Source organism: Balaenoptera ricei, chromosome 2 (assembly GCF_028023285.1).
Source record: "Balaenoptera ricei isolate mBalRic1 chromosome 2, mBalRic1.hap2, whole genome shotgun sequence".
NCBI classification, from domain to species: Eukaryota; Metazoa; Chordata; class Mammalia; order Artiodactyla; family Balaenopteridae; genus Balaenoptera; species Balaenoptera ricei.
The window spans coordinates 178,342,188-178,358,747 of NC_082640.1; the positions used below are offsets into that span (position 1 = coordinate 178,342,188).

The following is a 16,560-nucleotide window of genomic DNA, read 5'->3' on the forward strand; positions in this document are numbered from 1 at the left end:
TGCGAATCTTTCCTCCTGAGTCCCAAGTTGACAGAGCCACAGTAGTTTTTCTTCCCTTTCCTTCCTCCCTTCCTCCCTTCCTCCCTTCCTCCCTTTCTTTCTCTTTCTTTCTAGTTAAGGGAGCCAGGTAGATTTTTGAATTCTCCCCAGTGCAAACTGGAACAAGACATGCGGGTATCCCTCCTAAAGGCGTCCCCCAGTCCCAGCCGCTCCCAGCCTGAGCGTGGTAGCCACCGTCCAGCAGATGCAGCCTCTGGGCCAGAACGTTCACCGGCCTTCCCCTTCACCGGCTCCTCAGCTGCCCGCGTGTCTGCTTGGCTGTGGAGGAACGACAGTGTGCGTGTGGGGTTGTGTGGTGCAGGAGGGACCAGAAGAAGCAATGAAGCACATCAGACGTGGGTCTGGGGCTGGGTGGAGATAGTGACAGGATCAGTCACGGCTCATGCAAGGACCCATAGGGCCCTGCGTCCATTGATTCTTCTGTGTTCAATTCATTCTTCTTTGGGGTGGTTTCGGTTCAGGACAGCTTCCAGCGTGTCCCCAAGGCCCACCACCTGGCTGTGGTCCTGGTCTAGGAGCTCATCCAGCTTGCGATCCTGCCCGCACTCTGAGATGCTCTTCTGCGCCTCCAGAGCCTGGGGATCCTTTCTCCTGATGAACCATTCCAGGTGGTGGCGCACGGCCCAGACCACGAAGGCCACGGGAATGTGACACAGGGAGCATGCGTGCGCACCACGGTCCAAAGCACAGGCCGTAGGACATCTGCTGCAGCGCAGACTTATCCGTCCGCCCCGCCCTCCACCCTGCACGCGCCCTGGAGCACCACACAGGCACAGCGCGGGGTCCCCTCCCACCCGGCCCCATTAGTCTTTCACAGCTGCCTTGCCCTCTTGTATGACAAGATGTTCCGGAATCATCTTGTTCATTTCCTGCCCGACACCTGGAACCCTCCATTTCTGGTTTCTTTAAGTGAGAGACAGCATTTAGAGACCATATTCTGGGTACTGGGGATGCTCATTTATACTGACTGGATATCGTTCCGAGTCCTTTTCAGTGGATCTAGAGTTAACAGTTTTAATAAAATACAAAAAATTTTTTAAAGATAAAATAAGTCATGAGTTTGTACTGATCCTGTATTCCAAATTCAGGCTATATTTAACCTTTTTAAACTCAGATTTCTATCTCCTTGTTCCTACACCAAAATCCTGGCTCCCAAAGGCAAGTGGAAGGAGATTAAGCATATAAGTGAAGTGCTAACAAAAACAGCTGACATTTATTGAGTGATCATTATGCGCCAGGCCCCATCCAGTCCTCACCACCAGCCTAGGACCCAGGCACAGAGAGGCTGAGGAAGCTTCCTGGTCACACAGTTTGTTCAGGGCAAAGCCAGGATCCAGACTCAGACAGCGTGACTCCAGGGCGAGCCCCTCCACTCTGCCCTCCTTAACTACCTCCTGGCTCAGGACAGAAGGCAACCAGGGCCCCAGAGAGAGGAGTGATTCAGAGCCCCTCCACTCTGCCCTCCTTAACTACCTCCTGGCTTAGGACAGAAGGCAACCAGGGCCCCAGAGAGAGGAGTGATTCAGAGCCCCTCCACTCTGCCCTCCTTAACTACCTCCTGGCTTAGGACAGAAGGCAACCAGGGCCCCAGAGAGAGGAGTGATTCAGAGTCCCTCCACTCTGCCCTCCTTAACTACCTCCTGGCTTAGGACAGAAGGCAACCAAGACCCCAGAGAGAGGAGTGATTCAGAGCCCCTCCACTCTGCCCTCCTTAACTACCTCCTGGCTTAGGACAGAAGGCAACCAAGACCCCAGAGGAGTGATTCAGAGCTGAGAAATTGAGCAGAAGGGGAGATCCCTTCCACAGTGGGCTGGTGACACCAGGAAGGTTTCTGTGATGTTCCGCGTTCAGGGACACAGCCTAGGCCATGACAGTGACAGGCGAGGCCCATCACACCTGGCGCACAGTGGACCATGTGACCTCTCAGAAAGGTAAGCAAGCCCCATTCACCACTGAAGCAGCGCCTGGACATTTTGGGTAACTGACTTGTGTCATCTTGTTCTGCCCCATCCGGGCTGTCTTTGAGTGTGAAAGGGAATAAGAATGCCCCACACCCAGCAGAGTGAAACTCGGGTGAGGGCATCCCGAGAAGGAGTCCTATGACCAACAAAGGGCTGGACCAGCCCATATGGGCCTGTCGCCGGGACCACCACGGTGGAATGCAGGCACCGTCTCTGCAGGAGTTTCATGAAGACATCAGTGTCACTCCCTTCTGGTGACAAATGCAGAAATTGAGACTGGGGAAAGACTTTCCTAAGCTCATGTAGCTACTAAGTATAGAATCTGGCTATGACCTCAAGCGTCAGACTCTCAGCCCCAGCCCCTTCCTTCGTGATTTGCAGCCCAGGAACACAAGGTTGTTACACCCATGGTGGGTGTATTAGTTTCCTAGCGTTGCTGTAATAAAGTGCCACAAACTGGGTGACTTAAACCACAGAACTTTATCGACTCACAGTTCTGGAGGCCAGAAGTCCAAAGTCAAGGTGTTGGCAGGATTGGCTCCTTCTGAGATTGTGAAGGACAGTCTGTTGCAGACCTTTCTCCCAGCATCCAACAGCCTCAGGCGTCCTTGGGTTATTGATGATGTTCTCCGTATGTCTTCACGCATCTTCCTTCTGTATGTGTGTCTGTGTCCAAATTCCCCCTTTTTAATAAGGACACCAGTCGTTTTGGATGAAGGCCCATCCTACTGGCCTCATTAATCAAGTCAAAGATTTGATTTCCTCTATAAAGACCCTGTCTCAAAATAAGGTCACATTCTGTGGTCCTGGGGGTCAAGACTTCAGTATATGAATTCGGGAGGGACACATCAACTCATAACATTGGGGATGGGGGAATCTTCCCCTACACGGTGCCAGCAAGCTGGGCAGAACTCAGGCTCTGGCAGATACCTCCAGGTGGCTGTATTCCCTCTGAAGCCCTGACTTCACATTTCACTGCCACTCCTTTCCTGTATGTATGTGTGTGTGTGTGTATGTTTGTGCAATGTGTGTCATCTGTGCTGTGTCTGCTTTGTCTCTCCCATCTGATCATGAGCTGCTCTGGTGGCAGGGACCACATCTTGGTTGTCTTTGTACTCTCCTCCCAAGCCATGCTTTGCCGATTAAAATTCTCAATACAGTGGGGCAACGTTTTCCAGGCCTTTATTTCAAGCAAACTCAAGCCTTCACCTGTGTTCCCCCCACCCACCTCTTTTACATCTTTAAACATAATTTGCAACTGTTCTCATAAAAATTAATTCAGGGCAAAAGTCACCGATGGATGTTAAAATCTCTGGGTGAAAATTATTAGGAAACATGATATGTATACAGACTCAAAACTACTACTCAATTACAAAAAGAGATCAGAGATTTCTTAACAATCAAAAAGGAGAAAATCTAGTAGATACCCCCTCAATCAGTGACTGCAGTTACCCCCACTGGGACAGGACCGACTGATCCTACCACCCTGCTACGGGATGCAGTGGGAGGGATACAGCATTGTTCATGTAGTGTATTTGCAAAACATTTTTAATTTGAATCTAATAATGAGGACAATCAGACAAATCCAGATGGTGGAACACTTTAGGCAACAGCTACTCTCTGACCTTAAAAAATGCCAGTATCATGAAAGAGGAGGGCAGGCTAAGGAATTGTTCCAGATTAGTGGTAACTAAGGACACGTGACAGCTAAATGCAGTGTGAAACCCTGATTTCCATCCTGGATCAGGAGAGAGTTGCTATAAATGGCTGGTGGCCCCCACGTAGAACAGCACAGAATTAGACCATGAAACAAGACAGTGGTGGGTTCGAATCCCAGCCCTGCCACTTACTAGCTTTGTGAACGTTGGGCAAATCATTTAATGACTTTAAGCCTTAATGTTTCCTAAACTGTAAAATGGGATTTGACTAGGGAACCTGTCTCTTAGGGTTGTTTTGAAAATGAAAGATAGTGATCTGTGTAAAGTGCTTTATGGAGTATCATGCAGTCATTCATCCATCCATCCATTCAACCCATTCAACACAGAAGGGTTGCCAGTTCCAGACAGAACGCTTGGCAGGTAGTAAGCACTCCCTGCAAGTGTCAGCACTCTATTTATATTGAACAAATCACTGAGCAAGTGTAGATGAGGACCAATGCCGACAGTGCTGTACTCATGTTAAATGCATATGAGCGATGCTGGGAAGAAGCAGCATTCCCTGAGATGGCCTGACTCCTAGCTCAACGGTGGACCATTCTGAGTGCCTGGATGTGTCTAGGGACTTGATTATTCGACAGCTGTTCACCCTATAAGCATTTCCTGAACTGAGTAGTCGAGCCTGGAACTGTGGGAGGAAAGAACGATTAGAAGAGGCGACAAGAAAAGGGTAGAGGAGCGTGGAGAAGTGGGAGCCAGGGAGAGGCCCGTGGGAGACAGATAGGACTTGAGGGCGAGACCGGAAGATGGGACAAGGTCCATGGTGAGGCAGATGGGAGATGACACTCAGCATCAGGACCACCGTATGGACCCGATATCCAGGAAGGATGGATGAAGTAGCTTCCTTCTCAGGTGAGTGGACATTTGAGTGATGTCTTGCACATGTAAGAGTCAAGGAGAGGTAGAGATGACATTTCTGAGGGAAAAATCCATCCACTCGTGTGGAGGTCAAATAGCAGAAAGGGGCCCTGGGAGTTTGGGGACTGGGCCAGGTTGAAAGGGTGTGGGGGGGAGAGGGCAGGGCGTGGTTGGGGTTGGAGGGTGGGTGGACTGTGAAGGGCGTGGAAAGGTTAAGGGAGGCTGGGCTTTTATCAAATGGCATGAGGAAGGCGTGAACTGGTTCTGCTCTGTAGGAGCAGGAAGGAGGCCCTTTGGCAAAGGTGGGCCCCTCTCAGGGGAGATAGCTAATGGATGATAAAGAGGAGGAGACCACAAAAGTGCCCTGGGTCTTAGCTGGGGGTGGAAGAGCCAGAACTGAAGCTCCATCTTCTTCCTGGGAACCAGGTTCCCAGAAACCAGTCCTGTGGGATGGACCAGTGGAGAAGGGCCTTGCCCCAGTCCCGTGGGATGGACCAGTGGAGAAGGGCCTTGCCCCAGTCCCGTGGGATGGACCAGTGGAGAAGGGCCTTGCCCCAGTCCCGTGGGATGGACCAGTGGAGAAGGGCCTTGCCCCAGTCCCGTGGGATGGACCAGTGGAGAAGGGCCTTGCCCCAGTCCCGTGGGATGGACCAGTGGAAAAGGGCCTTGCCCACAGCCTAAGTGTAAGAGATAACACAGGACGGAAACCCTTGATAGTGGAGTTAGGGAGGAGGGTCACATTGGGTAGGTGCTCAGGAAGAGTATTAACAAGTTTACTCTAACAAATCTAGATCTTTCCACTCTGGTCTCTAGGCCTTTGCACTTGTTGTTCCTAGAAGCTAAGTTCAGTCCCACTGTTTGCACAGCTGCCCCTTTATCAGCAAGCAGGTCTTATTCAAACACCACTTATGAAAGGTCTTTCCTGACCACACTTGCCAACACTGTCACCTCTTCATCCTCCTCTCTCCCCACAACTCCGGCCTGTTATCCTGTCTTACCCTGTTTTTAGATAGCACTTCTCACCATCTGAAATCACATTATTTGCTTGTAATTGTCAATTTCCTCCCCCAGAAAGTAATACACTCCCAAAGGGCCTAGTCTCGTTCCGTGTTCTCTCTCCATCATTTGGGACAGTACTTGACATCTGGTAGATGTCCATAAGATAGTTGTCTGAAGGAATACATGGATGAATGGATGGATGGATGGATGGATGGACGGATGGATGGATGGGTGGATGGATGAACAGACAAACTTGCTGACTGCTTTAATGTGATTGAAACTAGGGTGGATGGAGAGCTGGCCCATAATCTGAACCGAAGATGGACTTTTATTTTTTTGGTGTGGTCCTCCTATTTCAGCAATGTTTCAGAGCTGGACTTGATCTTAGTGACTGTGGAATTTGCACGTGGTGGTGAGAGAGATAAAGAGACCAGATCCTAAAACGGGATATAGAGAAGCCACCCAGGAGCCATATCCAGTCTACACAGATGGCTGGTTTGAACTGCACCATGTGGAAACATTATTTGGAATTAGTTGCCAGCATTTACAAATCTCTTATGATTTCAAATAAATGTACATATCTATTTGCACTTAACCAAAAGATCTGACGATATCAGGCCTGCATTATTACAGGGCAAAATTGGCTGGGGCTGACTCACGTTTGCTCCCATTTGATCTGGTGGCTCTAAAACCAACTGGCCGGCTTCCTCATTCCCACCCCAGGCCTGGCCCCATCAGCCTTTGAATTTGCTTTTCTTGCTCTAATGCGCTAAATCATGATTCAAAGCAGTGGTTCCCAACTCTTTGAAGTATGAGGACCCCTTTGGAAAATAACTTTTCCCTGTAATCATGAAATGAATACATGCTCACAGCAGGAACTCAAGAAACACAGAAAATCAACAGAAGATAGTAAACATCACCCACAGGCCCAACATGCAGAGATCAGCACTGTTTACACTGAATGGATGTGAGGACCCCTAAAATCTTCATGGTCCTCACACTCCAGTACAGGGCCGCACAGCGGGAGGTGAGTGGTGGGCTGGCAAGCAAAGCTTCCTCTGCTGCTCCCCATCGCTCCAATTACCGCCTGAGCCATCCCCCTCTCCCCAACCCCCCTGGAAAAATTGTCTTCCACAGAACTCGTCCCTGCTGCCAAAAAGGTTGGGGACCACTGCTCCAGTAGTTTTATATATAGTAACTAACTATTGACTGACTGAAATAAGATGGAATAAAAAAAACACTAATTTTTTCAGAAACAGGGATGAAGGAATGTGTCTTTCCCTCAACACACTGTTTTCCCAGAGCCGTTTGGAAAATAGTCGCACTTATACGTGGGCACATATTAAAGGCTTACCTAGTGGGTCCTTTCTGGGGCCCACGTGGAGGTTCAGACTCTCATCTTTTGGGGCCCATAACTACTTCTACATTAAGGAAATACAGGAAAGACTGCAAAGTGTGAAAATTTGGCATTATGGCACTCGTATCCCAATTAGATCCTGGCCAAATTATAGCAAACATACATTTTAGTGCATTGATGAGCTTATCAGAAAAAAGGGAATTGTTAAGGGTCATTATAAATAAATAAGCAAGAAAGTAAATAAGCAAATATATAAATGTCAGAGGGCTGAAACCAAAGCAAGGAATGGTAAATAGTAAGTGAGTAAATTGAGCAATAACTATAAGGCAGGGTTGTCCTGAGGTCAAAGACCTATATTGGCACCACCAATGAGAAACTAAATTTTGGGCTCTTAGAAAGGCGAGGGAGCTGAACCCCAGGATCTATATTGAGCCTTGGATCACTAAAGACAGGGAAGAAAAGAAAAAAATAAACGTAGCAAAATGCAAAGTCAAATGATGCAAACAAATCCAGTTATTTCAATAACAGCAATAAATGTAAGGGGACTAAACCACCACCAGTTAAAAGACAATGATTGTCAGATTAAATTTTTTTAAATTTAGCCATATATTAATTACAAGAAACAGATGAAACTATAAACAAAGAAAGGTTGTAAATAAAAAGAGGATAATAAATACACCAGACAAATAACAACGAATATCAAATCAAAATAATTTTAAGAAAAAAAATGCAAAATTAAAGATACAGAGGATCAACATATAATGATAAGAAGTTCAATTCACCAATAAGATAAGACAGTTGTAAACTTGCATTCATTTTATAAAGCCTCAAAAATATGAAACAAAAATTGAAAATAGCTACAGGGAGAAATGGATATATCATGATAGTAGAAGATTTCAACACATTTTTGTTAATTATTGAAATGTCAAACAGACAAAAAATTAGTAAAGACATAGAATATTTGAATTACAGCTGACAGCCATGATTTTTTTTTGAAACTACCAAAAAGCTTTTATGCATACCAATTGCTAGGATGAGCACAATTCTTTTCAAATCCCAGAGAAATTACAATTTAAATAACTTCCAAAAGTTGTGCTTCACTGAAAAATACTGCCTCTCTAGAATAGGTATATGAAAGAAAATATAAGAACTTTTTAAAAAATGTGAAAACAGAGAAGTATCTCTATTGTATTTTTCTTTTTCTTTTTTTAATTTTTATTTAAAAAACAATTTTTTTTGATATTTGGGGATCATTTTTTTCTAACCTATTTTTTTACCTCATTTTTTTTTTAATTGCATTTTTGCCTTGTTTTTTTTGTTGGTTTGTTTGTTTTAACATCTTTATTGGAGTATAATTGCTTTACAATGGTGTGTTAGTTTCTGCTTTATAACAAAGTGAATCAGCTCTACATATGCATATATCCCCATATCTCTTCCCTCTGGCGTCTCCCTCCCTCCCACCCTCCCTATCCCACCCCTCTAGGTGGTCACAAAGCACCGAGCTGATCTCCCTGTGCTATGCGGCACCTTCCCACTAGCTATCTGTTTTACATTTGACAGTGTATATATGTCCATGCCACTCTTTCACTTTGTCCCAGTTTACCCTTCCCCCTCCCCATGTCCTCAAGTCCATTCTCTAGTAGGTCTGCGTCTTTATTCCCGTCTTGCCCCTAGGTTCTTCATGACCATTTGTTTTTTTAGATTCCATATATATGTGTTAGCATATGGTATTTGTCTTTCTCTTTCTGACTTACTTCACTCTGTATGACAGACTCTAGGTCCATCCACCTCACTACAAATAACTCAATTTCATTTCTTTTTATGGCTGAGTAATATTCCATTGTATGTATGTGCCATATCTTCTTTATCCATTCATCTGTCAGTGGACACTTAGATTGCTTCCGTGTCCTGGCTATTGTAAATAGAGCTGCAATGAACATTGTGGTAAATGACTCTTTTTGAATTATGGTTTTCTCAGGGTATATGCCCAGTAGTGGGATTGCTGGGTCATATGGTAGTTCTATTTTTAGTTTTTTAAGGAACCTCCATACTGTTCTCCATAGTGGCTGTATCAATTTACATTCCCACCAACAGTGCAAGAGGGTTCCCTTTTCTCCACACCCTCTCCAGCATTTATTGTTTGTAGATTTTTTGATGATGGCCATTCTGACCGGTGTGAGATGATATCTCATTGTAGTTTTGATTTGCATTTCTCTAATGGTTACTGATGTTGAGCATTCTTTCATGTGTTTGTTGGCAATCTGTATATCTTCTTTGGAGAAATGCCTATTCAGGTCTTCTGCCCATTTTTAGATTGGGTTGTTTGTTTTTTTGATATTGAGCTGCATGAGCTGCTTGTAAATTTTGGAGATTAATCGTTTGTCAGTTGCTTCATTTGCAAATATTTTCTCCCATTCTGAGGGTTGTCTCTTCGTCTTGCTTGTGGTTTCCTTTGCTGTGCAAAAGCTTTTAAGTTTCATTAGGTCCCATTTGTTTATTTTTGTTTTTATTTCCATTTCTCTAGGAGGTGGGTCAAAAAGGATCTTGCTGTGATTTATGTCATAGAGTGTTCTGCCTATGTTTTCCTCTAAGAGTTTGATAGTATCTGGCCTTACATTTAGGTCTTTAATCCATTTTGAGTTTATTTTTGTGTATGGTGTTAGGGAGTGTTCTAATTTCATTCTTTTACATGTAGCTGTCCAGTTTTCCCAGCACCACTTATTGAAGAGGCTGACAACCATGATTTAATGGACATATATAGGACTCTCCCAACATTAAATAGTACTCATTCTTCTCAAGAAATGTGGACACCTGTGTTTTAATAAATTTATTTAATTTGTTTTTTATTTATTTATTTTTGGCTGTGTTGGGTCTTCGTTGCTGCCCACAGGCTTTCTCTAGTTGTGTTGAGTGGGGGCTACTCTTCGTTGCGGTGCGCGTGCTTCTCACTGCAGTGGCTTCTCTTGTTGCAGAGCATGGGTTCTAGACACATGGGCTTCAGTAGTTGTGGCTTGCGGGCTCTAGAGCACAGGCTCAGTAGTTGTGGTGCATGGGCTTAGTTGCTCCGTGGCATGTGGGATCTTCCTGGACCAGGGCTCAAACCCATGTCCCCTGCATTGGCAGGCAGATTCTTAACCACTGTGCCACCAGGGAAGTCCCTGGACACTTGTGTTTTAAGATTCCTTACCATTTTTTCAAATTGATTTCTAGTTTAATTGCATTGTGGTCAGAAAACATGGTTGAAATATATAGACTTTATTAAACCACAAAACATTTGTCATTATATTTAAAATAATCATTATCATACAAGTATCATCATATATCCTCTAATCACAATGGAATTAAGAAAGCAGATATAGATAATGCAAAGACAAATTTTAGTAATCCTTTGTGTTTGGAAATTTAAAAGCACACTTCAAAATGAGTCATGAATGAAAAAAATAATGTAAATTTTGAAATAATTTGAGTTGAATGATTCTGAAAATACTACATGTCAATGTTAAGCAGCAAGTGTGATACTTTAAGGAGAAATCCATAATAATCTTTCAGTAATATATTAGAATAAAGGAAAAGCTGAAAATGTGTAAACTAAAAAGAACAACAGAATACCCCCAGAGAAAGTAGAAAGGAGGAGACAATAAAGAAAGATCAGAAATTAATGAAATAGGAAAGAAAAAAGATGTAACAGAGCAAATCAACTAGGCTAAATATTGGTTCTTTGGAAAGATTAATAAGGTAGACAAACTTCTGGTAAGACTGATTTAAAAAGATATGCACACATAACAGTATTAGGAATTAAAATAGATCAAAACTATAGCTACAATGAAGATTTAATAAAATTTTATACAAGTCTTTTTGCCAAAAATTGGAATGCTTAAATATAACTCCAAAATTGATTCAGAAAGGATTAAAAAGCCCAAATTTTCTTATAACCATTTAAAAAATGAATAAGAGGTTAACTATCTTCCCAGATTTTTTTTTTTTTTTTAAACAGGGGTGTTCAACCAATCTTTCAAGCTCATTCCAATCTTACACAGAATCTTCCAGAGATTAACAAAAAATGCCTAGCCCATTCTATGGTGGTAATGTAACCTTGATTTCAAAATCATTCAGGGACAGTATGAGAAAGGAATATTATAAGTCAATCTCATTCATTAACGTGAATGCAAAAGTCTTATCTAAAATATTACCAAAGTGAAATCTGGCAATACCTAAAAAAGATAATGCATGAGAGCTAAGTTGGGTTTAATCCCCAAAATTCAAAGGTGATTTAATATTGGGAAAAAATTACAAATATTCACTACTTTAACAGATAGAAGTAAATTAATTATCCCAGTATGTGTAGAAATAAGACTTCAGAAAATTTAACACCCACTTGTAATCAATCAGTTACACAAACACAAAAATATTTACCAAAATAGAAGTGGACAAAAGCTTCCTTGACAAGATAAAGGTAGGTACCCAAATCACCAGTCTCAATGGTGGTAAATTTGAACCTTTTCCTTAGAAATTAGAGAGAAGGCAAGAGTACATTCTATCCCCCTTACTGCCCCAGAGGTCCTAATTAGCACCATAAGGCAAGAAAAACATGTCAAATATATAATGATTGGAAAAAAAGAAATAAAACTGTCCTTATTCATAGATGATATGATTATTTACATAGGAAACAAAAAAGAATCTACAAATTATTAAGATTAATGAGAGTTCAGCAAAGTAGATATAAAGTCAATAATAGAAAAATGAATTCCATTTCTGTACACCAATAACAAGCAATTAGAAAATGCAGTTTCACTTGGAGGGCATTACGCCAAGTGGCATAAGTCCGACAGAGAAAGACAAACACTGTATGATCGCACTTAGATGTGGAATCTGAAGATACAGCAAACTAGTGAGTATAACAAAAAGAAGCAGACTCACGGAGAACAAACTAGTGGTTACCAGTGGGGAGGGGAGAGGAGGAAATACAGGGGTGGGGGAGCGGGAGGTACAAACTATTGGGTGGAAGACAGGCTCAAGGATGTACTGTACAACACGGGGAAGACAGCCAATATTTTGTAATAACTGTAAATGGAAAGTAACCTTTAAAAATTGTATGAAAAATAAAAAAACTAAAAAACTAATTTAATAAAAAAAGAAAATATATTAACTTAGAAAAAAAGAAAATGTTTCAAAAATGATTTTATTTATTTAATAAATTTATTTATTTTATTTATTTATTTTTGGCTGCGTTGGGTCTTTGTTGCTGTGCGTGGGCTTTCTCTAGTTGCGGCAAGCGGGGGCTACCTTTTGTTGCAGTGCGCGGGCTTCTCATTGCAGTGGCTTCCCTTGTTGTGGAGCATGGGCTCTAGGCACGCGGGCTTCAGTAGTTGTAGCACACGAGCTCAGTAGTTGTGGCTCGCGGGCTCAGTAGTTGTGGCTCATGGGCTCTAGAGCGCAGGCTCAGTAGTTGTGGCACACGGGTTTAGTTGCTCTGTGGCATGTGGGATCTTTCAGGACCAGGGCTCGAACCCGTGTCCCTTGCATTGGCAGGTGGATTCTTAACCACTGCGCCACCAGGGAAGCCCTGATTTATTTATAATAGCAACAGAAGAAAAGGTATGAGGCACCTACAGATAATTATTTTTTAAATATGGAAGACTTTTATAGAAAAAGACATATACTATTAGAGAAAATCATTAAAGAGTTCATAAATAAAAAGATAAATATTTTCAGTTCATGGCCAGGAAGACTTGATATGTTGAAGGTCTCAAATATCCCCAAATTGAGCCATAGACTTAATACAATGCCAATCAAAATCCCAACTGGATTTTTAAAGGAACTGAACAAGCTGATTCTAAGATTTATATGGAAGAACAAAGGCCCAAGAATAGCCAAGACATTCCTGAAGAAGCATGAAGTGGGGCGATTTGCCCAGAAGATGTGGAGATTTATTATTAAGCTATGGGAATTATAGCAGTGTGTTATTGGCACAGAGAAACTGACCAGTGAAGCAGAATAAAAAACTCAGAAACAAACCCCAGCACGTTTGGTAACCTGATATCTGACTGACTGCAGCAGCATTTCAGGCCACCAGCAAGAGGAAGAACTAGTCTGTAGAAGATGCTGGGGCCACTCACTGGTTTCCATGGGGAGAAAAAACAAAAATGGGTCCTTACCCCACCCTGTCACTTACAAAAACTAGATCCAGATAAAGGTGTACATAAGAAAGATACAGTTTAAAAACTTTTAAAGGATAATAGAGGAGAATATTCTCATGACCTCCAGGTAAGGAGGTATTTTCTAATCGAGATTTAAGAAGGACAATCAGAGGAAAGACTGGTAAATACGACTTCAGTAAAATCAAGAACTGTTGTTCGAATTCCCCTTCAATAAACAAACCACAAACTGGAAGAAGACAATGGCCACACTTTAACAAACAAAGGATTACCATCCAGGATACAATTCCTGTAATCCAATGAGAAAAAACAAACAACCTTACAGAAACAATTTTGATATTAAAAAGGGATCCTCCCATCCCCCGAGGTATAAGCAGAGTGGTACTTCTGCTTTTTGGTGGTCTCTGAGTTTTGTGCTAGGAGAAAGCTAAAAAACCAGGTTTTACAGGAGTCCTCTTACTTGAAGAAATGCGTCCCTTCTACTTTGAGGAAGTGGAGACAAGCAAACTCTACCTCCCCAAGAGGCTGCAGGCAGCAGACTGAAGAGGAGAGTCAGGCGAGGACAGGGTGTTACTGGGTGGCTTCTGTGAGATAAGCAAAACTGTTTTGTAAACAGGAAAATAAAAACTTTTTTTATTGCCTTCTAGAGTAATGAAATTAATGACATTAACATATGGGCAAAGTATTTTAGAAACAAAGGGTGATTTTTATCAATGGCAAGGGAATGGAGGGGAGTGTGGGGAAGATCCCTTCCCAGTGATGAGTTATCAGCTTCTGGAGCTGGGTCTTACTGGGAGCTAGGAGCCCTCAAGGACAAAAGATGAGAAGAAGTGGCAAATGAGCACCATGGGCACCATGGCAGAAGAGTTTCCAAACTCCCAGCAGTCCAGCCTGCAAGCTGAGATGGTCAGACAGAGGGGCATTCATGCCTGGGACCAGCAGGGTGACCTCAGGCAGGTTGGGAACACTAAGCATCAGATTTCTCTCCTATAAATGTGGGGTGGCAACACCTTCCCCCCAGGATGTGATGAGATATGACCTTTGTCATTTGGGTAGCCTGAAGCCTGGTACACAGTAGGCACTCAGCCAAGTTCCGTGGGCTCCTTCTCCCTTGGGAAACCCAGCAACACATCTGCTTCAGTTTCAGCTCTTTCCTCCCGCTTCCCTCTTTGCTGCTCCCCTTCTCCACAATTTTGCCTTTTCACTTTCCATCAACATTTAACCAGAAGTTTCCCTGGATATATTGATTTGGATAAACTCCGGTTGAGTTTCGAGCGAATGCATCATGGTGCACACAGACGTTAGAGCTCGTATAGATGGAAGGGACCGGTTAGGAATTACAGACTATGCTCGTGCTAAAAATTAACATCAATAAAATAGATGATCACAATAATGAAACTTGCTGCCGTTTGGCCAGCACTGAGCCCAGGGTCTGAGCTAAATACAGTGCATATTTTCTCCAATTTAATCTCCATTTCATCCCTAGGACCCAGGCAGGTACTATTGTTCAGCCCATTTTGCAGATGTGAAAACTGAAGCTAGAGAGAGGTTGTGCACCTCGCCCAAGGTCATAAGGCTTGTTGGAGTAGGAGTCACACATTCTCCATAGACCTGTCAGTCAGCTGAGCACAGTGGTTGTGCTGAGTGGTTGTGTGTAACTTGGCACAGAGGTTAGAAAGGTGACCCTGGGCTGACATCCAGGGCTCAAGCCGTACCACCTCCCAGCTTTGGAACCTGAGGCAAGTGACTGCTCTGAGATTCAACTGTTCTCACATGTAAAATGGGGACCAACACGAGCTTCAGAACATTTTTGCAAGGATTCTATCAGATAAAAATATCTAAAGGGCTTAGCACAGTGCCTGGCACACAATTTGTGAGGATTAAATGAGTTAACACATGTAAAGCAATCGGAGGCGTGCCTGGCACGGAGTAACTGCCGCCTAAGAGCTTGCTTTTATTATTGTTCTTGTTGATGACAGGACCATCCAGATTACAGACGAGCCCCTTTGCCAAGGACCCCGCATGTGCTTTGGGGTCGTATGAACAGATCAATCATGATCTGGGTCAGAGCCTCAACAATACACAGAACCCTTCCAGCCCATGATGTCTTGGGGAAAAAAATCCGATTCTACACAAAAATCTGAATATCCAGCTTCTCTTGAAAAGCTAGATCTGGCAGTCCGGAGCGCACATTCCTCTCAGTGACAATTAGTCCTCTCTTTGTGACTGGCGTGTTTGAGACATGTGGCCTCAGTGGGGAAATGTCACCTGCCTGGTCCCTGTAGAGGCTGGGGTTTTGTAACCCCTGGAGGAAGTGCCCCAGGAGCACAGGTGTGACTTGCATGGTCTGAAAAGGGTAAGGAGGGCTTCTAGGAGAAGGTTATTTTTTGCTTTTTGTTTTTGTTTTTGTTTTTTTAATTCTGAGACATGGCAAATGTACTCAAGAGCATAAAATGTATACACCTAGTTTAAAGAAAATGCACACCCATTTCCTCCTACTCGGGCTGAGAAACTTGAGTATTACCAGTAACTCAGAGCCTTGGTGTTCAGCGTGATCCCCGACCAGCATCAGCCTCACCTGGGGGCCAGCTGGAAGGGCAGCCTCCCCGGCCCCTCCCAGACCTGCGGAACCAGGTGACTTGCATGTACCTCGGAGCTGGAGAAGGGCTGCTTTCGAGGTGCCGTGTGCAGTTCTCAGCTGTGCCCACCTCCCTCCCCTACGCCCGAAGATTTTTTTATCCAACTCGAGTTTAGCTTTACCACCTGTGTAGGTATCTCCCCAACGTATTGTTTAGTTTTGAACCTGGTGATGCAAAGAAAGGCGACGTGCTTGCTGCGAGCTGAGCGCTGGGCACAGACTCTGGGGCACGCTCACTTCAGCTTCCCTGTGAGCTCCCTGGAGGGCAAGTCGGGGTGCGGGCACCCCCATGGGGCACCTGGAGGGGCCGCCATGTGACACAGGACCTTGACGGATGATGCGCTGAAAAACCCGCTCCGGAGGCCCCCCGTGGAGGTCGCGCATCGGGCCAGTGGGACAGCCAGCCAGATGAGTGCAGGGAGACCCAGGCTTTCCTGGTTTTCTCCTCTCCTTTCCTCCCATCCTTGTGGAACTGTCCTCTTTAAAAATCCCTTTACTGAAACCTGGTGGGATTTTTTTTAAGGAATTGAAATTAGAAGTATGTGTTCAGCTTGCCCTGCTAGCCCAGAGCTCCTTGGCCAGGTCTTTGAACAGTAAAGAAGGTTTGGAAGGGCCCTGAGAAACAGGCTTCCTGTAGGACTGGAGCTGTGTAAGGGAAGGATGGTATCTGCTCTCCTAGGGCCGCTGTAACAAAGCGCCACAAACTGGGTGGCTTAAAACACAGAAATGTATTCTCTCACCATTCTGGAGGCTGTAAATCTGAAACCAAGGTGTCAGCAGGGCCCTGTTCCCTCTGCAGGTTCTGGGAAGGACACT

At 44.0% G+C, this 16,560-nt stretch overlaps 1 pseudogene; it reads right to left on the minus strand.

The window, feature by feature from the left end:
• Nucleotides 1-491: 491 nt before the first annotated feature.
• On the minus strand, nt 492-16,128 carry LOC132360193 (small integral membrane protein 12-like; annotated as a pseudogene).
• Nucleotides 16,129-16,560: the final 432 nt, after the last annotated feature.